The sequence below is a fragment of the Aphelocoma coerulescens genome, chromosome 5, assembly GCF_041296385.1.
Source record: "Aphelocoma coerulescens isolate FSJ_1873_10779 chromosome 5, UR_Acoe_1.0, whole genome shotgun sequence".
Classification (NCBI taxonomy): Eukaryota; Metazoa; Chordata; class Aves; order Passeriformes; family Corvidae; genus Aphelocoma; species Aphelocoma coerulescens.
The window spans coordinates 64480639-64500641 of record NC_091019.1 but is presented as its reverse complement, the minus strand read 5'-3'; the positions used below and the strand labels follow the sequence as shown (position 1 = coordinate 64500641).

Here is a 20003-nt window from a genome sequence, read left to right as displayed (position 1 = left end):
TGCAATGAGGCACATCTGGGTCTTCGAGAGGAGCCCTCCCCCAGCCAAAAGTGTAAACTTCAAACTGAAGGCATTGTGATGAAATGATTTGTTCTCAGCTGGGCAAACACTCTTAGGGGGAAAACTTTTACTCTTTACATTCGCTGTCCTCCCCGTGCAGACTCCCCCTCTGGAGCATACTTCTGCTCTCTGTAAGTGATGATTTAGGGCCATTCTCTTTTCCCATGTCCTGGTGTGAGGCAGCACGTTCCCAGGAAGGAGTTCATGTTTTGCCTGGCTGATGGATGCTGTGGGAGTGTCACGCTGCCGACGCAGTTGTCTTGGGCGCTGCTTGAGTCTACGCCAGCAGTTGCTGTCTGACTTGTTCCCTCTCTCCTGTCCTGTTGGCTGTGTGGTGATGGATGGATGGATTTCTGTGGAGGCACAGCTGGGAACACATCCCTATCCCTGCCTGGGCTGGTGGAAGTGCTGACTGTCGTGATCACTGCACTTGTTGCTCTGCCAGACAGGACTTTGCTGAGAGATTTGCTTACAAATAGCAAGCTGAGCTGAAGAAACCATTTGGAAGAAGATGTCAAAGCTCAGACGTGCAGCAGATCTTTGGGAGCTGCTGCCAGGCTCTTCTCACTGCCTCAGAGGTGCAAAGGCTTAGATTAGTGCTCTTTATCCAGGGAACAGAGCATACACGGCTGATGAGCATCCTTCTCAGCCAGCCTGCTGGGGTGGTTTGTGGTATTTCTGGGACTCACCTTACAAGTTATAGGTGCCAAATCCTCCCAGCCCCAGAAAAATCCAGCCTCAAGCAGGTTGATTTACATCACATGGCCTGTCCTGGAGCACCCAAGAGGCAAATCAGGCAGCAAAGCAAGGAAAGGACCCAGAGAGGTTGTACCTTGAATTAGGGAGGCTGGTGCAGCTAGCTTGACTCAGCTCGGGATGGTTAAATTAAAATGTCCCATTTAGGGCTGGCAGGTGATTGGGGTGCTTGCAGATAGCTCTGTGACCTAGGATCCTTTTGTGGGCACAACAGGATGGGGTACTGAGGGCTGTCTGTGGTGGGGGGCCCTGCTCCCACCAGCAGTGACAGGTCCAGCCCTCACAGCTGCTTCCTGACAGTGTGGGTCTGCACTGCCCATAGAAATCATTGAACGGAGCACAGGGGTCGTGCTGAGTTTTGCCCTTGCAGTGACATTTCAGGGGGCCAGGACATTGGTGCTGCCCCAGTGTGTGACACTCTTGCTGTGCTCAAGGTGGGAAGCTGCAATACTGTGGTACTCCTGGGGTTTCCCTGGTGCAGCTCTGCCTGCAGCATTGCAGCTGTAGTGCTGTGAGTTTCCTCAGCTAATTAATCCTTCATTACAGAATCCCCTGGAAAGGAGATATGTTCATCCTGCAGCCCCTGGGAGTTGGTTTGTCTGCATTTTGTGAACCTGAGATAGAGAAGGTCAACTTATGGTGTTCAAGTGAGTGAGGCTACATCAGACATGAACATAAAATACACATCTCTTAATATTGCTTCTTGCCTTAAATATGAACAAATGGCAAGGGCAGCACGAAGTGATGAGATTTTGGGTCAGTCGTGGAGTTTGGTGTCTCAGGCTAAATGGGTGAAAGATTGTTTATCCATCTGAAGAAGGGAAGATGTTTAGAAAGCTGAGAGATCATCTGAGGATCCAAGAGTCACGCTGTGCGTGCAATTCAAGCTTTCAGGATTGCTTTGCTGTAGGGGAAGGGTCTTCTGGCTGCTGCCCAAGGGAGGGCAGGTATGGCTGTGCCTTGGGAGGGCTCTGTGCTCGCAGCCTCTTCCTCTGAGCTGGGCATCTGCTTGTGGTGCCCAGTGTGGGGCAGGCTCCATGAGGGAGGGGTGCAGTGATGGGGAGCCCCAGGGAGTGAAGGCCCAGGTAGCGGGAGGTCCAGAGAGCAGCGATCCAGTGAGCAGGAGGCACCGAATCCCTGGGCTTCTCCCTTCAGTCTCCCAACTCCTGTGTCTCTCCTTCTTAGTCATCAGAGGCATCATTCCCCCTCTGCTCCTTTCTTCTTCAGCAGGAGACTGACCCCTGTCACAGGTTGGACAGACGTTCATTCAAAATGTACCACTTAGAGCTCATAAGACCTACCTGCTTAATTTCTGATCAGCCAAGTCAAATAATGTTAGAAAAGGCAACTATTTTTCCCATCCCAATTTTAAAAAATATTATTTCTCTCTCAAACTGCCTGGGGTTTCAGCCACCCTCTTTTCTTCCTGACTCCCTTTTTTTTTCCCCTCTCCCTTTTTCCTCCTCCCTCTCTTCTTTTCCTCCCCTTCTCTTTTCCCCCACCTTTTAAATTCCCTTTGGAAAGCAGCAGCCATCCAGGTCCCGGCCCGAGTGACTCATGGCAGGACTGCTCGGAGCAGGGAAGGAGCCGCTGGAGGCAGCCCTTCCTCACGTCCCCGAGAGGAGCCGGTGACGGGGTGATGAATCACGGCAGTGCAGAGTTACTGTAATGATGAATTGTCATGAGTCTTAATTAGCAAATTGGTTAATTTTACTTAGAAAGTTGATGATTAGCGCAACAGTAAGTGCTTTGTGTATTCATTGTAAGAGTCATTCAATATCGCTCCTCCTTGGATAACTAATTGGGGAAGACTGTTGCACAGAGCTGCTGCTAGCACGCCTGGACCAGCCTCTTAAACATTTCTGTAGCAGACACTGCTGCATCACCTGGATGCTGTAATCTAGTTAGGGGATGGGACTAATCACAGGAGACTCCAAAAACCTGGAAGGGACATGGAGCAAGTCAGTAAGGAACCTCTACCTGTTTAATTCATCAGTGCTCTGCACAGCTGCCTTCTATTCTAGCATGCCCTAAATGCCTTGCTGCTTGCTTTGAAGTTGGTTAATCTGGTTTGGCTTTATCTTATCTTTTTTAGGAGCCAGTTTCAGAATTACAAGCTTGTGACTGACAGTGTTCTCCTTTCTGCTCTCCTGAACTTTATGCTAAACCTTTACAGCTGTAATTGTCTCAGAAGAGTGTAGCTTGCCTCAGGTGTAGCTTCCATCTCCCGATGCCCTCGCTGCCTGCAGTGTTAAAGCTCTGCCTTTGGAGCACATAGAAGAGCAACTGAGAGCTGGACCGTGTTCCAGGGAAAAAAACCCCAATATATTATGCACAAGATGTCTCCAGATTCCGCACTTTCTAATTCCTCCAGGAGCCAGCACTCCTCTGTCAACAGCAAAATCCAAGTCTTGTTGCAGAGGTTGTTCCTTCTGTGTGGTTTAGCCTTGTTTTGGTCCTGTTCCTTGATTCCCATCATGTCAGGGATGTAAATAGAGTGAGGTGCTGAGGGGGACCCCAGGGGGGGTCAGGGAGAGGAGTAGCTGAACTGCCATGAGGTCGGTGGGAGCAGAGGGTCTGCATGGAGCTGGAAAAGGTCTCGAGAAATGCCTGCAGCCCAAAAGGCAACTCAGAGAGAGATGCTGGACTGCCTTTGGTCTGACAAGCGTGACCATCACTCTCTCATACTTACCTGTCCCATAATACTCCATTCTAGACCTGATCAATGCTTGGCAGTGTCAGCAGATACTGGATTTATTGCCAGGGAAGGAAAGAGGTTGCTATGACTACTCACCGAGTAATAGTGAGTAATTTGACTTTTAATTGTGAATTATTTAGCATCATCATTAGGTTGTGCTGGTGTAAAATAAACATGAACAGAATCAGGTCCATTAGCGTTGATATCTGGGTCTAACTTGCCCTGTGTAAATCAGGAGTAACCCTCTGGCAGAAGTGAGGTTACAATGACTGGAAGTTGAGCCAGAATCCAGTTTAATTTTCCAGGTTGACTGGGTGATGGGAAGGGCTGTAACTTCCCATTTACCCCCTAGTGCTGTGTGCCCCTCCCTCTGTCAGATGATGCAGCCCAAATCAGCCGGTGCTAAGGCTGCCTCTTTGCCCTGGTTAGACTGGGGCTCTCTGATGCCCTGAAAAGGCAATAATGGGGGAATTTGATACTTTTTGCAAACATTAGTGGACTCTGAGCATTTGTGTGCTAATATGTGTGCCTGCCATGCTCACTGGCAGAGACCAGGGTGCGTTGGCTTTTGGATCAGGAAAGAAAATCACTTCTGTCAAATGGAAAGGGGCTAAACTGGTTAGAACGATTTTTTTCTGGCTTCTACAGCTCTATTATGTGCAATGGAGACACTAACTGCTCCCATGTCAGAGAATTGCTGAGAACCAGACCCAGAGAGGATTGCCAAATCCTCCACTGAATGCCAGAGGAAGAAGCACTGTAAGTAAAAGTCATCTGTCTCAACTGAAAGGCTGAATGGTGACTTGAAAACTGTACAGTTAATTTAATTTTCCCATCTGTGCCATCCTGGCCCAGTCTCACGTGGGGCAGAGCACAGCAGCCTATTTTTACTTTTTATTCTGTGTTGTATTTAAAATGTGGCCGGAAAAGGGGGGAATGGGATGAGGAAGGTTTTAAACATTGGCTGCCACCTTAATTGCAGCCTAGCAATGAATGGCTGCAGGCTTTCTTGGACAGCTCCTCCGTGAATGTCACACACAAATCCATCTGACACCTGGGGTCAGAAGTGTTCTTCCGTGCTTTTTGTCAAGTCATCTTTCCCACTTTTGTGCCAAAGGGTCTGGCTAAATTGAATTGCATTTAAATGAGGTGAGGGTGTGATGGATCATCCGAGTGCTTCTGTTTCCCTCCAAGTTTTGTGACAAATCTCTCTAATGCAAACACCGTGTCTCATGCCTTGAACTCACTGCTGCAATTAAATACTGATCCTTTAAGCCTTATCTGGAAAAACAGTATAGTGATAGCAGTCCTGCATGTTTGCACGGAAAAGGAGAGGTGTGCACGCAGCAGATGCTGGCAGAGCTCTGTTAATTCAGTTTGCAGGGGTCACAGTCACATTGAAGACACGAGCAGTGACATTAGCACGTCCAGACCTTCAGTGCAAGCTCTCCAGGAATTAGAGCATGTACTGCGATGCCTTCACTGCTGTGTCAGCTGAGCTGTGACACCACCACAGTTTTTATCAGCTCATTGTACAATTAAATGCAAATACAATGAGTCAAGGAAGAGTGCTGACCAGTCACTGAATTCCCCCTAAAACTGAGTTTTGCCTGAGTGATCAGCAGGATATAATGATTGACACTGGAATGAGACTGCAGGGCATACAGCTCGGTGATTAGTCAGTTCTCATTACCTGTTCCTCCAATTTACGTCAGCAAATCAGGGCTCCTGAATCAACGAGGACCTCAGGAGAAGCTAAACTTCCCCAAAACGCTGCCAGATGTCAGCAGAAGCTCCAATCCCCTTGCCTTGATGGTTCTGTACTTTTACCACACATAATGAACTGTTAACGCCGTCCTGTTTCTGTCACTCCAGCCCTTCACCCGTGGTCTGCTGATGAATGCTGTTAGTTTAGCTATGATGGAAGAGTCTGTGCCCAGCTCTGCTGTCTTGTGCTCCTGCACTTCATCTCATTTCCATGCTCATCCCAGCCAAGCAGGAACCCAGCCTGAGATCCCTTTTGTTACAGCTCCATCCCTCCATTTGGATCTTCCTCCCTCCTCCTTGCTGTCTTTGCAGTTTCCCTTGAACAGGTTATGGCATTTGGCTTTTATGGTCAGTCTCTGAAGTGGAATATGAGTTAATTTTCCCCATACTATCCAAGATACTATAGGGAATATTTTTTTTATATTTTTGGTATCTGCAGGCTGTGGAGAAAACGCACTTGTCACAGTGCCCTTCATTAAAAAGGTGTTATTTTTTTTCCTCTTTTTTTTTTTCCCTGTGACTTGTCAGGAATAATTAAATGCTGTGATTGCTTTGGCCTGCCTTCAGTGGGCATTTACCCAACTCATAAATACCAGAGTAGCTCCCCTGAACTCTGTTTCCACTCAGGTAGAGTTGTGAAGGTTTGCTCAACAGTGCTTTGAGGAAAACGAGGAACCCAGATGAGCATGTGTTTGGGAGGATCCCGAGGTGGTTGTTCTCTAAAACCCAAATAGTGTTGCTCAGATCAATTAAGATTTGCTTATTAACATTAAAAATACATTCATCCCCAGGTATTTTCACAGTCCCCTTTGCTTCCAAATTGGCATGGGCAGTGCTGCTGTCCAAAATAAATGAAGTGTGTGAAGACAGGCCATTTAAAGGCGTTGAGGAATGCAGCTGTTTCAGACCTTTTACATCTCACTCAGCTTTCACCTAATTTGTTAATGAGTATGTTTTCCCTGTGGGAAAATAAAGCTTTTCTCTCTGACATTTTATAGAGGGCCTACTAAACCTTCTTTTTTCCCTTTGGGTAAAATGAGTTGAACTGGCTTTTCTGGTGCCTTCTGTTTTCCCTAGAGGATCTGAGTTAGTTGTTAACCCTTTCTGTCCCCCAGGCCTTACGAACAGTATGATAGAAACCCTTAGATACCTTCCAAGTCTAGGCACAATGTGGGCAGCTGTAGGTTCACTAGGGAGAGGCTTGTTGCTATCTAAAACATATTGGATATATAGGTGAAGAGAAGAATATTTGCTCATTTCAGGTGTGAGCTAAAATAGCAGCCTGCCAAGGGATGCACGGTGAGTTTGTGACATCCCCGGGAATTGCTGGGTCTCCTGGGGACCAGGAGAACAGGATGTCTCCTCAGACCCAAGGATTTGCAAACATTTCCAAGTCTCCAGCCACCCTTGGGACACAGGTGTGTTCCACCTGTGGGAAGTGCCCTTCATCAGGGAAAGCAAACTGGGGACCAGAGCACGAAGCTCCCCTTGGTGTGACACTTGTTGCACCAGGCAGGCGGACGCATCCCTTGTGTAGCTGCAGACAAAATACTTTCATATTAACCTACTCTGTGCTGGCAAGAGCAGCTGGGATGGCTCCTTGTGCTCTTTGATTTATCCAGACAGGTACCAGAGTGTTTGCTGCACATTTCCTTAGAAGTTTGTCAGCGTGATACACGCTGTTCCTGCGATGCCTCGCAGAGCTCAATCGATGTCCTTCCCTGGCTGCAGGAGGAAAACGTGCTGAGCCAGCCTTGCAGGCTGCTCCAGCCATGGGACACCTGATCCTCAGGCTGGAAGAGCCCTTGGAGCCCGAGGTCTGTCTGACTCTCCATTTCTTTTTTCTCCCCATCTCTCACTTCATATTCTGTTTGCTGTCCATTTCAGGTGAACAGCAGGTCTGTGCTGAAGAGGGACATTGTGTTGGTGTTGCAAAGGTTTTTCTTTGCAAAGGAAAACCATCTTCATTCCATAGGTATTGATGAAGAAGAGTATTAATTTAAAACCTGCCCTAGATTAATGTAGAAGAGCATAAATAACAAGCAGGTGCTGTGAGTGATGAATGGGAGAAAAGGATTTGAACTGGCACTGTTCTACCACACAGGGAGTGTTTTACAGGAGACAAGGTGATTCTGTGTCATTTCTGCATTTGCTTTACTAAATAACCATCCACTCTTAAAAAATCATCATCTGCTAGGATGCTACCAAGAAAGAAGAAAATTTGGAACTTGCTCTGAAACAGCACTCTCATGGGAATTCAAAGCATGCTTATTATTGTGCTGCTCGGAAAGCTGCTTTTCTGTCCAGCTTCCCTGTGATCCCTTTAGCTCTATCTGATACCAAAGGCTTGAGATCTCCAGAATAGAAATTAAATTCCACCTCTGTGGCCCAGACCTGATGACCTGTTGGAGTCACAACAGATAAATTTACCTTTACAGTGAGTGCTTCCAGCTAAAGCTGTTGCTTTTTGGTCAAAACGGAACTTTTTTGGGAAAAAAAGAAGATTAAAACCATGTGATGCAGGTGTAGGAATAATAATTGACTTGAAATTGAGTAGGGATTATTCAGAGTGATGGCAGGCCCTGATCTTGCAGGGATTTAGGTGCTTCTTTTGTTCTGCTGGCATGTGTGAGTACACAGGACAGTCAGGAGGGCTCTCTCCTGGGGGATTTAGGGGAGGCTGTGGCACGGCCAGGAGCTGTGCATTTGGGACAGCTGGGTGGGATGTAGCACTTACAGCATCAGGCAGCAATTCCTTCTCCTAAATTGGGTATAAACCACAGCATTTCAGGAGTGGGCAAGTGTGGCTCGGGTGTCTGGTACAGGAACAGCAGCCTGGGGAGGGCAGGAGAGGGGTTTTCCCATTGCGATTTCTGTTCTACTTTGCAAATGTGAAAACTGGGAGTGACTGGTGTCAGGCCTGTGCTGGGAGGTGGGCAGTGAAGAGCCTCAAGGGAAACTGGCAGAAATCATCATTTAAGTGTGATCACTCTGAAGGTGTCAAGCTACTGAGATGAGTACTGAGCCGTCTGGGTGTCTCTAATTGTGCTGCTCATAGCTGGTCATATTTTGAGTGTGATAAAATTGAACAGTACAGTTTTAAAACCCAATTTTGGGCTTTTCAGTGCTCTGTTACAATGATGAAATCCAGAAATGGAAGGTGAATGTAGTTTATAATTTTTTTTTCCCAGTGAGCTCTGAAACAGTTTCTAACAATTCACTTAATTAGCTGGATTTCCAGCAGTACAAAATGTGACCATCTCAATTTAATTAAAAGCATATCTACGTTGTGATAGAGTGGGGATTATGTGGAGGCTGGTAATAGCCTGATGGATTTTCATCCTGCTCACATACAATGTCATGGTTTAGATTGTTGTTTCTTATTATGGGCTTTTACTCTTCTTGCAAGAGTTTCCAGTGTCATTTCTGCTGACAGATGCTGCTTAGGACAGATTTATTTTTATTCCCTTACAGTTGAATTGGATCAAACATCTTTTTCCATGTAGCTCAAGTTTCCACAATGGAGTTACTCCTAGCTGACTACTCTGAGAAGAAAATTGTAGTAATTTTTGTGACCTTCTTTAGCAGCAGTTGAAATGTTTTTTTGGCATGTGTGCATATAGTCTATTAATTTCCACTTCCTGTCAATTGTAGGGATTCATGCTTATAAATAGTATGAAAAATTTTAATGCAAATAAAGAGGGAGAGAAAATCCAGCATTTGCTCTTTTTTTTTTTTTTTTTTCCTAGCTGGATTCAGTGAGGTGTTGAAACATGCAGGGCATTTGTTTCTGGCATTGATAAGGATCTCTCACATTCTTATATAAAATGCTACATTAACAGTAATCAGCCCCCATGACTTACAGCCCTGCTCAGTGCATAGCTTGCCTTTCTCTCGGGCTTCCTCTGAATCCACAGATCTGAAGGCTTTTTCCCTGTGATCTGAGAAAGCAAAATTCCTGACAAAACTAATGACTTGGGGCTCCTGCGGCATTTTAAAACCTTTTCTTTTTCCCCATGAGTGGCTGCCTAATGTGAGTGGGATTTCAGTGGCTGTTTGCATTATTTCCTCCCTGCAGTCGGGACATTCAGCCCCATTAGCCTGCCCGGCTGCTCAGCACAGCAGTGGCTCTCCGGTGAGGTTTTCCACCAGGTTTCCCAATCCACACAATTGAGATAGTTTATTGCCTTACATTTTGGGTAATGGTATCTGACATGGGATTTAAAAGCATTTTCAGGTCCTTTATGCTGTGATGTTGTGGCAAATCCATAAGATGTGAACAACTGGAGATTTCTGAGATGGTAGGAGATGGAATGTTCTCAGCTGAAATCCTTCAGAGCAAGCAGTGACCACCCAGCAAGGAAATCAACTCCAGATCCTGGAAGGAGGAAGAGGAGAAAGTTCTGAATCATAGAATCAGAGAATATCCTGAGCTGGAAGGGACACACAAGGATCATGAGTCTCACTCCTGGCCCTGCACAGACACCCCAACAATCCCACCCTGTGTATCCCTGGGAGCATTGTCCAAATGCTCCTGGAGCTCTGGCAGCCTTGGGGCTGTGACCATTCCCTGGGGAGCCTGGGCAGTGCTCAATCACTCTCTGGGAGAAGAACCTTTTCTTGATATCCAGCCTAAGCCTCTCTTGACACAGCTCCAGCTGTTCCCTTGGGTCCTGCCACTGGTCACAGAGTGCAGAGATCGGTGCCTGTCCCCTCTGTAGCTGTAGCAGCTGATTTGCACACTCGGCTCTTCCATTGTGGCTCCACTCCTGGCAGGACAGGCAGCCCTGTCCCTCCAACGCCCTTCCCAGGCTCGTGGCTTCAGTGTTTTTCTCTCTGTTAGCAGGACCCCCACCCACTTTTTGGGAGGCAGCAAATCCCATTCCTGGGAAGTGGCGATTTGCTTCTGATGCCAGCTGGAAAACTCTCCTGTGGACGAGAGCAATTAAACATCTGCAGAATCTGCTGCTGCTGAGCCCTGCCACAACCACTCCTGGAATGGTTAATATGAGGAATATTTGGCCTTCAGTTTTCACCTTGGAAGCGTGGGGTGGGGATGCTGCCTTTGGCTGGCTCGTGTGCTGCTCTCAGCAGCGCTCCTGCTAGAGTGGAGTGACTGGCCGGGATGTGCTGAGCCAGGGAAGCTCCAGGATGAAGCAGCAAAACGCTGCCTGGCCAGCTGAAGGCCGGTCACACATTCCAAGTGTCCGGCCGCCTCCACACCCCCGTGGCCACCCCGCCAGCGAAGCCTCGCCTCCAGGCCCGTTTCAGCTCCCAGGCAAAGGCACAGCTTCCGTCAGCATCTGCCTCATGCCGCTGCCTTTGTTTGCTCCGGATAGTTTGGGAATGCGGCTGTAGCCTGCAGCTGAGTGACACGCATGGCTGGCCAAGAGGGGAATGCTGAGTTCTCCCCGCAGCTCCATGCAAATCCTTCTTTGATACCCAGTGCTACGGAGCGGTTGATTTCTCAAAGATGCTTTGGGACAAATAAACATATGGCTTGCTCTGAGCAGCAGGACCTGGAAGTCAAACCAGGCTCCTCATTGCCAGAGATCTGAAGAAATGATGGGAGGGTGCGTGCAAAGCCTCTCTGCTGCGCTGGGATAACTCCCTTTTGCCGGCTGCCTCCCGGCTGCAACCGGACACTGTGGATACCTGACCAGCATCGGAACTTCCCCCCCAGCCACCGCTGGCTCAGCTGTCCTGCTGAGCCAAAAAAGGTGCATATTCTTGTGTTTTCCCCAAAATGTTTGGGATTCCAGGAAGCTGAGAGTTAGTCAGTCCCTCAGCGATGGAGCTGGACGGGTGCCCTCGGTGACTTCTTGGGCTGTTTCGCTGTCCCCAAGTAACAGACAGAGCACCAGTTTCCATCCCCGTGGGTACCCACAGATCCGTGGTCAGCCGCTGAGCTGAGGCGGGAGAAGGAAATCTGCCCTGTGAGCACTTTGGGAAGGATCCACGTCAGAGGGAAGAAGAACTCGGGGCTCTAAGAAGTCAGAGCTGGAAAAAATCCTGTTAATCTTCCTCCCTGCAGACTCCGCAGACTGCTGGGATGTTCCTGAATGAGCCCCTGGTATGTCTATGCTGCGGGCAGGGCTGCCAGGCAGTTTTAAGACATTTAAGGGAAATTGAAGGACAAGCTCTATTCCTGGTCATGAGGTGTCTGGTCTCCTTCATGTCCTGGAGGAGGCCTTGGGGTGTGCTCTGTCTGCTTGCCTTGGGCACCTGGAATCCCCACACCCGCCCACCCTGCCTGCTCTGGGAAGGGGGGTGGAGAGGGATATGGTGGGAACTGGCTGGAACTGGGGGGGGGGGGGGGGTAATTAAGGAGGGTGGGGGTCTGGATGGGCGATCCCTGTGCCTGGTGGGTCTGGGCAGTGAGATCCCCGCATCAGGCAAGTCTGGGGAGAATGGTCCCCACGCATGGGTGGGGAGATCCCTGGGGAGACCTGCGTGCCAGAGGTGGTTCCCATGCTTGGGTGGGGTTTGGGTGGATGTACCTGTGTTCCCTACGTGCGGGAAACCTGGGTGGGAGGATCCCTGTGTGCAGGAGGTCTGAGTGGGTGATCCCTGTCCATGGATGGGGTATGGGTGGGGAGATCCCTGGGGATCCCCGCCTGGTGGAAGTGTAGGTGGTTAATCCTCAGGAATAGGTGAGGGATTGCAGCATGGGGGAGCTTGGGGATGGTGAGATCCCCACGTGGGGGAAGTCTGGGTGGGTGATCCCGGGGGATCCCCGCGTAGGGGGACTCTGGGTGGGTGATTCCGGGGGATCCCCGCGTAGGGGGAGTCTGGGTGGGTGATCCCTGGGATCCCCACGTGGGGGGAGTCTCGGTGGGTGAACCTCAGGACCAGGTGAGGGGTCCCCACGTGGGGAGCTCGGGGAGCGATCCCCCAGCGCACGGGCGGCTCTGGGTGATGCACCCACACACGTGGCAAAGCCGGGCGGGCGCTCCCCGCTCCTGGGGCTCCCCCGTGGGTGGGCTGCGGCCGGGGTCCGTGCCGGGCAGGGCCGGGGGGTGCCGGCGGCCCTCGGGGGCTCCCGGCCGGGGCGGTGCCGGTGCCTTTAACGCGCGGGGGGGCGGCCGCAGGCGCGGCGGACGTGCGGGGCCGCCTCCTCCCCTTCCTGCCGCCCGCGCCGCGCAGCCACCGGCCGCTCCCGCTCCGTCCCCGCAGCCTCGGCCCGGCCCTGCCCTGCCCGCCGCCGTCTCGGTGAGTCCCTCCCGGGGGGAGCCGCGGGTCGTAGCGGGGCCGGGGCCTCCCGGCGAGGGGCGGCGGGCCCAGGCCTCGGCGGGCCCGGGGCTGCGGCCCGGCCGTGGGGAGGTCCGAGCGCGGCCCCGCGCCGGGGAGAGGCCGCCGCCGTGGGGCCGGCGGGGTTCGGGGGGCTCCGGTGGGGCTCCGGTGCCTCCCGAGCGCATCTCCCCGGAGCCGGGTGAAGCGGGGCAAACACGCCGTGTCCGCGGTGTTCCCGGAGCGTGCTGCGTTGAACCGCTCGCCGAGGGGCGGCTGGGCGAGAAGCGACGCCCGAAATGTGATTCCGGAGCGTTCCCCGTGGCTGTCGGAGCCCCGGGTGAGGTTTGGCGAGAAGCGGATGCTGCAGCGCCCGGGTGGCCGTACGAGCTTTAATGAGCATTGCGCTTCATTACCGCGGTCTGGCCCGGCTTGGGTGCCTGTACTGGTGTCACATGCTCGCAAATGCTGCTCCCCACCTTCGTAGGTGATGTTGTCAGCGGTGTTTTATTTTTGAGGTTGCCTGTGCCCTTTGGTACGGCTCCCGTATGGGTTGTGTGCAGCTCTGTTAACCCTGGAGGTGTTAATGCCCCCTCACCTCTTCTCTACTCACAGCTTACTCCCTTCTTCCAGCGTGCAAGTTGTTGAGAAGGAAAGAGGAGTTAAGGCGGCAAGGCTACACCTTTTGTACCCGGCTGCCTTCGATTGATGAAGTATTTTAATTGAGTAGGTGGTTATTAAGAATAACGTAGCTGAGCATCTTTTCTGCATTAGACAGTGACAAGTTCTGCTCTCTAGTGATGTGCATCCACCCGTGTGCTTTAGGTTTGTCATTTTATAACCGTTCTTCCCCCACACCCCCCCCCCAAAGGCTGTGCTGTGTATTTTGAGGTCACTGTTAGAAAACCTCAAAGATCATTTCGTTCTTTGTGGAAGAGGAGCTGAGCTGATGCCCTGCTGTAGCCCTTTTCTGTTCAAAATTCTCCCTTCCCCCATTCCTTTAGCGTTGCCGTTGCTGCCTCTGTCCACCAACACAAATGGTATTTAGTCGACATAACTATTCTGTTTGACATCTCTTTACCTATGACAAGGCAAAAATCTCTCGCTGGGCAGTCTGAACTGATTGCTGCAAAAGTTGAGAAGGGATTCAGTTCCTGTCTTCCACATCCTTTCAGGTATTTTCCTTGCCTTTTCTCTCGGCAGATCACTATCATCCTCCTGTTTGGCTTGGGCTGGAAGTGTTTCTCTGCCTCGTGGACCTCTTGCCTGTAACTGCGCTGTAATTTCTGCCCGCGAACAGGCCATGCAACTTGCTTTACCACATATTTTTTCTCTTGCCTCATATGCTGATGCTGCTTTCTGCATACTGTGATTAAAATAACTTTTGTGTGTAACTGCAGCAGTGAAAGGTTGGGGATTGGAGAGAAACACTTAATTCTCCGGTAGAGTTATTACCAAATACCTTTTTTGGTAGTTTTTTTTCCTACCACCCCCCTTTTCTAGCTGCTCTCAAGAAGATGCTTTCTGCTCTCAGAAATAGCAGCAGTAGGGTCTGAAGGACACAATGAGATTTTAATTTGATCCTTTATCCCCCACTGTCACAAAACCCCTGTTACAGACCTGATGACTGCTTTGTTTCTGACACCCCTTGAAGAAAAGGGAAGGACTTGCTTAAGCCTGTGTAAAGCTGTGGTATTGCTTGGTTAGCTCGGTAACAGCTTTCGTTTGCGTCATCTGCTCTTGCTGTTGGAGATTTGGTGGTTATGGATCAAAAAGGTCTAATCATTCTTGACCCTGGTTGCTGTAAACCCGGGGCTAAAAAAATCCCTTAGGAACTGGAATTCCCTGTGAATTTCAGTGGTGATGGCCAGGTCTGTGTTTAAGTTACACCCAAGACCCTTAAGCGCGAGGACACGGGGGAGAGGACGTGCGTTTTATTTTAAGCATCAAACTTGGTGGCTCCTAATCCCTTTCCCGCGCTGCTGCCAAGGCACCCACCTCTCACCATTGACTTTGTGAGGCTTCAGCTCCCAAGTTTAGTTCCCTGGTCATACCCCAGTGATGTGCCTGAGTAAATAGTGTGAATGCCCCCTGTGCTGTCCCGGAGGGATGGGGAGGAAGCAGAAGGCAGAGTGGCAGGAGGAGGTAATTCTTCATCCCGCTCCGCACTCCAAAAGCTGTGGCAGCAACCCAAATCAAGTTTAGTTTCCCTGTTTTTAGCACCCATCCGTGCTGTGGATGCCTTTCATAACACAACTACTTCCAAGGTGAAACTCGATCCGTTTATTCTTTCTCCATCTCTGTGGGAGAGCTGTTGGAGAACCTCCTTGAAGTCTCGAGCAGTTGCTGAATTTCCATCCTCACGATGTTCGTGGCCTGGTTGTGTAATTTGTTTTTGGTTCTAGTGTTTCCATTTGGTTTAAATGATTGTTTTCCCTTCCTGATGTAATTAGAGCAATCGGATCCCCTCTTGACCCCTTGTTTTCATAGGTTAACCAAGTCAAAGTCTTTAAGTCTCCTTGTGCTGTTCTCTTATCGATATTCTCAGGATTTCCTTGTCAGTGACAACCTTTTGCCTTTACCCATCAGAATATCTTTTAATATAAAGAGAATTTTATGCATCTGTGTTTAGCTCTTAAACTTCCTGCTCTGCTTTGGCAAAGCAGCAGGATTGGACTATTTTTAAAAGTAGGAATATTTTGGAGGGGGCTGCTTGCTGTACTAAGCTCACAAACCTTTTGACATTCCTCGGGTGATTGTTTCAGGCTAACGAGACAGGGAGTTGCTGGGCTAAATCTGTCCCAGACAAATCACCTCTTGTTAATGACTGTGCATAAACTATGGAGATGATAAATTGGAGAATTACCAGCCCATGACTCCTAGGAATCTGCTTCTTCTCTCATCGTTATACAAGATGTCCAAGCAAATAAAACACATGGGGACTTAAAAAAAAAAAAAAAAGTATTTCTTTATGCTTTTAGAAATGTAAAAGCTTCTTCCTGTTAGCATGCCTGAACTACAGCTGGTGGCAGGAGAGAGGGTACTTGGGAGCTTTGAAAACTTCCTATTTCTTTCCAGAATGGAGCCTTTAAAGTATTTTCTTACAATGTGGACTCTTTGGCACGTTTTCCAGGCTGATGCCTGTGGTCTGCAGTTTGGGAACGCATCTGTGCCTGCTGGCGTGGGCGCTGCCTGAGAGACTGATTCCTGTTCTTTTTTTTTGCCCCCATTTCCAGTGATTTAAGAGCAGGAGCAGCAGCCCTTGCATCGATAAGTGCTGTCCATTGATCTGGACTCTGCTGCTGCTTCCAGTTGAGGAATTGTTATTTACCTGGTGGAGGGAAGAAGCAGAGCGGATCCAGGTGCACTCTGAGACAGTGCACAGGCATCTGCAATTCCTGCCATTCCTCTGCAAGGGGTATTTCCCCCTCTCTGTGAGAACTTAAGTAGCACCTGGGCTGGGTTCCCTGTGTTTGAGCTCATCCTTGCCTGGTCACTGCCATGCCTGTGTATGGGACTGCTGCATCTAATTAGATTATATTAGAATGAATAAGTGAATCTCGATAAATGAGCTTACGGGGGCACTGTTGGGTCAGCTCAGTCCCTAAAATAGGTCCTGGGCAGAGGGCAGGCTTGGTGCAGGATCCCTCCATACAGCAAAATTAAACAGAGATCTCCTGGGAGTGCAAAAATTCCACTGCCTTGGCTGTCTTGTCGGCCTGGATGCTCCAGTCTTGGTACAAGAAATACCAAAGTCCACTCAGATATGAGGAGTCTGTGTTTGAAGCTTGGTGGGGACTTGGAAGGGGGAGTCATGGCAGTGGAAACTCTAATATAATCTGAGGTGCTAAAGAATGCAAATCTCATGATCCATTTTAATGCTTCCAATTTAGAGGTGAGGGGTTTTTTTAAAGTCTCTTAGATAGTGTAGAAAACAGGGAAAAAGAGGAATGGTGTCTGTTACCTGTGTGCATGTGAAAACTCTGGAAACAGTCTCTGACTAGCACAAATAAATCTCCTTGCCACTATATGATGAAAGAAGTAGTTTGGGTGCTTCAGGCCTTGAGTTTTGCTGTGCAGTGAGTGTGCAGTGGGAGGGAGAGGAGAGGGGCAGGAGCTGTAAGGCTTTTGGGGCAATCCAAAACGTTACTTCTTTGTGGTTCTCCTCCTCCTTTTCTGCAATGTTCTCTGTTTTTGTTAGTGCTTTGTGGCCACACTGCTTACCAAAATCTGTAGCTCTAACTTGCTGTTACTGAAGAGAAGTAAAAGTAGTTTCTTCTCCTTTTCTTCCCGTGAAGATTTATTTAAAGGAATCACATTTTTTTCTGTTTCAAATGAAAGCTCATCTTTGCTTCTGCATCACTGGGGCTGCATTGTAACTCGGAGAAAGTGTCTGTAAATCAGTCATGTGGACAAGCTACTCATTTTCTTGCACTAATAGTCCCTATTATAAATAGCATTGTCCTCTTACATTTACAGCTCTTTGCTGTGGTTGCTCTCAGGTGTGCAGGATTTTCGGTGGTACTAAAGCATGGGGAACAGCTCTTCTTGCAGGGTTTTTTTGTCATTTTCCATTGGACACCCTTCCTTCTGGCTGATCCTGCTGCCTGGCTTTCCTGTCTGGATCTGCTTGCAGCCAGGGAATCCTGCAAATCACTGCTCTGCTGGAGCTGCTGCATCACAGCTCCCCTGCTGCAGGAAGCATCTTTAAGCCCTTTTGTGCTGTGAAGTTGAGGAAATAGAGCAAAACTCCTTTTTCCTTCAAGTTGTAGCTGAATGACTAATGGAGCATCAGGGAAGGCTCTTTTTCTCTCAGAAGAGATATGTTGATGTTATCCAGCAAAACACAAGTTCTGGTTTTGGGATCACACCTATTAATTGAATAGCTGACCTTCTCAGCCTGCCTGTCTCATGTCCAGCTCGCTGAGCATGTGTTGAACGACCCAGGGAAAATCAAGCTGGAGTTCAGAATTACGTGGGTGTCAAAGGCTCTTAAAGCCTGGTATATTTATGCCCCTGATTCATGGTGCTTCCAAAAACAATCCAGCTCTCATCCTGCAGAGGGGAAATACCTCAGTCCAGTGTTACCAACTTTTGCTTAGCTGCCAGAGCAATATAAACTCAACCCGAGTTATTTTGGGCTCCTTATTCTTTTGCTTCCAAATCCCACCCTGCAAGTTCCTTGTAGAAGAAATGCTGGCTTAATTCTGTTTTACACCCTCCTGTATGGACTGAAAACGGTAAGCAGGGCATTTTATTTCAGGGTTGTGACAAATTTTAGTACATCTCGTTCCTGCCTGTGGTGTGAAGAGGTGTCTTTTGTCTGCCTGCTACCACACAGGAAGGAAGTTGTTGAGTCTGGGAGATAAAAGCTTTATCTCCTCCCCTGCAAGAGACAAGCTGCCCACTCCTAGGCTGGCACCACTCTGCTCCATCCTGCTTGTAGTAGGGCAGGGAGGAAAATTTTCATGGGAAAGTGTGAGTGGACTCATAATCTGTTTGTAAGTGCGTAGCTGTCAAGGAAGATGATGACTAAGCTATTGCACAAGGTGCAGCTCTTCAGGGAGCTCACCAGGATTGGACCAGATTGTGACTGACTCATAAGAGAGCCTATAATATCAGTCAGCTCCTAATTTTATTGTTACTGGTTTGATCTGACCACTAGCCATGACTAGTTTTCTTTCCCAGCCTATTTGCCGTGGGGTTTTAAGTTGGAAAGTCTACACTTGATGACAACAGATTAAAAAGTCCAATTTATTGGAGGAAGTGAATGGTTCCCAGGCTTTGGGTGGGAAGTGCTGGGTGGCAGGAGTGTTTAAGCTGATGTCTTGCATTTGGCTCACATGGATGTTTCTCCATCAGCACCTGTCCTGTGCTGCTGCCAGGCTCTGGCATGGCACTTAGCTGCCCATTTTACAGGAGGGAAAGCAGAGGCCAAGCACCTGCAGGTGAAGATGCCAGGGGGTCACCAGCAGAGCAGCTGGTAGTGCCTTTCTCTTGGTCCCATCTGTGACCTGAACCCCTGGCAGTCAGCTGGTGGGTGAGCTGCATTGTCAGATAGTGACAGGACAAAGGGGAATGGATTTAAATGAAGAGAGGAGAGGTTTAGATTAGGTATTAGGAAGGAATTCTTCCCTGTGAGGGGTGTGAGGCCCTGGCACAGGTTACCCAGAGAAGCTGTGGCTGCCCCTGCATCCCTGGAAGTGTCCAAGGCCACGTTGGATGGGGCTTGGAGCAACCTGGGATAGTGGGAGGTGTCCCTGCCCGTGGCAGGGGCTTGGAATGCAGTGATCTCTAAGGTCACTTTCCAACCCAAACCATTCTGTGATACGACATGAAACTGCTTTCCTGCAGCAGCCAGTTCCCAGGTGCCCCTTCCTTGCAGGGTCTCCTTTGGTGTGGGTGGGAGGCCAAGCCTGACCCCAGAAAGTGATGCTGCTTCTTGCCTCCCAAACTAGTTTGAAAGGCTGCCTTGGTGTTAAGTGCTGCTTTGCCCACTAAACCATCACTTAATGTTGCATGTGGACATCCCAGCTTGGCTTTCACGTAGGCATTGCCTTTAATGCTGTGTGAGGACCTAAAAACAGGTACGTGAAGCCAGCTGCAGCATCCCTGCTGCTCCTGTCTGCTTCAGCTCCAGGTGTACCTGAGAGCATCACCATGGCTGCAGCAGCTCATACCCACTGGATCTTTCACAGGGCATTTTCAGATCTGGGAAGTGATCGGAGTTTAGGGTGCTGTGCCAAGAAGGGCCCTTTTCCCCAGGACTAGGTGGGAACTCTTTTGCCTCCTTTAACTCGCTGTTCTCCAGGGAGACTCAGTGTGTCCTGTCCTTGGAGCAGGCAGTGTCTGCAGCTCTCAGGGGGTGTGGTGCTGGGACCTGGCAGAAAATGGGAGGTTAGAGGTCAGTGCTGTATCCCATGTCACACCTACTGACCTTCACTTGGTTCAACACCTGTTGGCAGCACGTGTGGCTCCAGCTGTGATCAAAGGACAAAGGACTGTGCTGCTTTTTCTCTTCATGCTGCCTGGTTTTGTGTTTACAGCAGTGGTGGTGGAGGTCCATGAACCTTCACTTCTCTAAGCTCATGGAGAATTGTTTGCCCTGAAGTGTGCTGAGAAGGTTCCTCCCAACCCTGTCCTAGCATGGGCAATGAGCAGCATTGTCCAGAAGAGAGGCGGAGGTGGGATCTCAAAGCCTTGGAAACCACCAAGCTGCCTGATGGATTTATGGAGGTTTTGTTAGGATTTTATTGGGTTCTCTGGGCTTTCCCACGGCAGCTCAGTGGGAGTACTGACAGCTTTTCCTTGTTACCTTCACCTAAGGTCACTTCCATATCTTCTGCTTGTGCTATGTTACCACTAGGATTGGGTTGCGTGCTAAATTTAGTGAACCTTTATAGCTTGGTGTGTGTATGTAAAACCTGAGGGGTTTTTAGCAGCTTTTAAGGGGTTAGAGCCTGGTTCAAGATGCCCAACAAGGCCAGGCTTT

General features: G+C 49.4%; 1 protein-coding gene and 1 long non-coding RNA gene across 9 annotated transcripts in view; both read left to right on the top strand.

Annotated features, from left to right (window-relative positions):
* The first annotated feature begins 2859 nt into the window (after positions 1-2859).
* On the top strand, positions 2860-8977 carry LOC138111977 (uncharacterized). 2 transcript variants are annotated; one of them, XR_011151515.1, is made up of 4 exons: positions 2860-3238; positions 3533-3619; positions 4163-4273; positions 7169-8977. It is a non-coding gene; the product is annotated as an uncharacterized lncRNA (long non-coding RNA). The 2 variants fall into 2 exon arrangements; XR_011151516.1 differs by lacking the exon at positions 7169-8977 and adding an exon at positions 4898-6649.
* A 3415-nt stretch (positions 8978-12392) lies between these two features.
* Positions 12393-20003, top strand: part of KTN1 (kinectin 1) — a 75166-nt gene continuing 67555 nt past the window's right edge. For all 7 annotated transcript variants that reach the window (XM_069018574.1, XM_069018575.1, XM_069018579.1 and 4 more), the window contains exon 1: positions 12393-12493. The gene's annotated coding sequence lies outside the window, so the exon portion shown is untranslated. The remainder of the gene's footprint in view (positions 12494-20003) is intronic.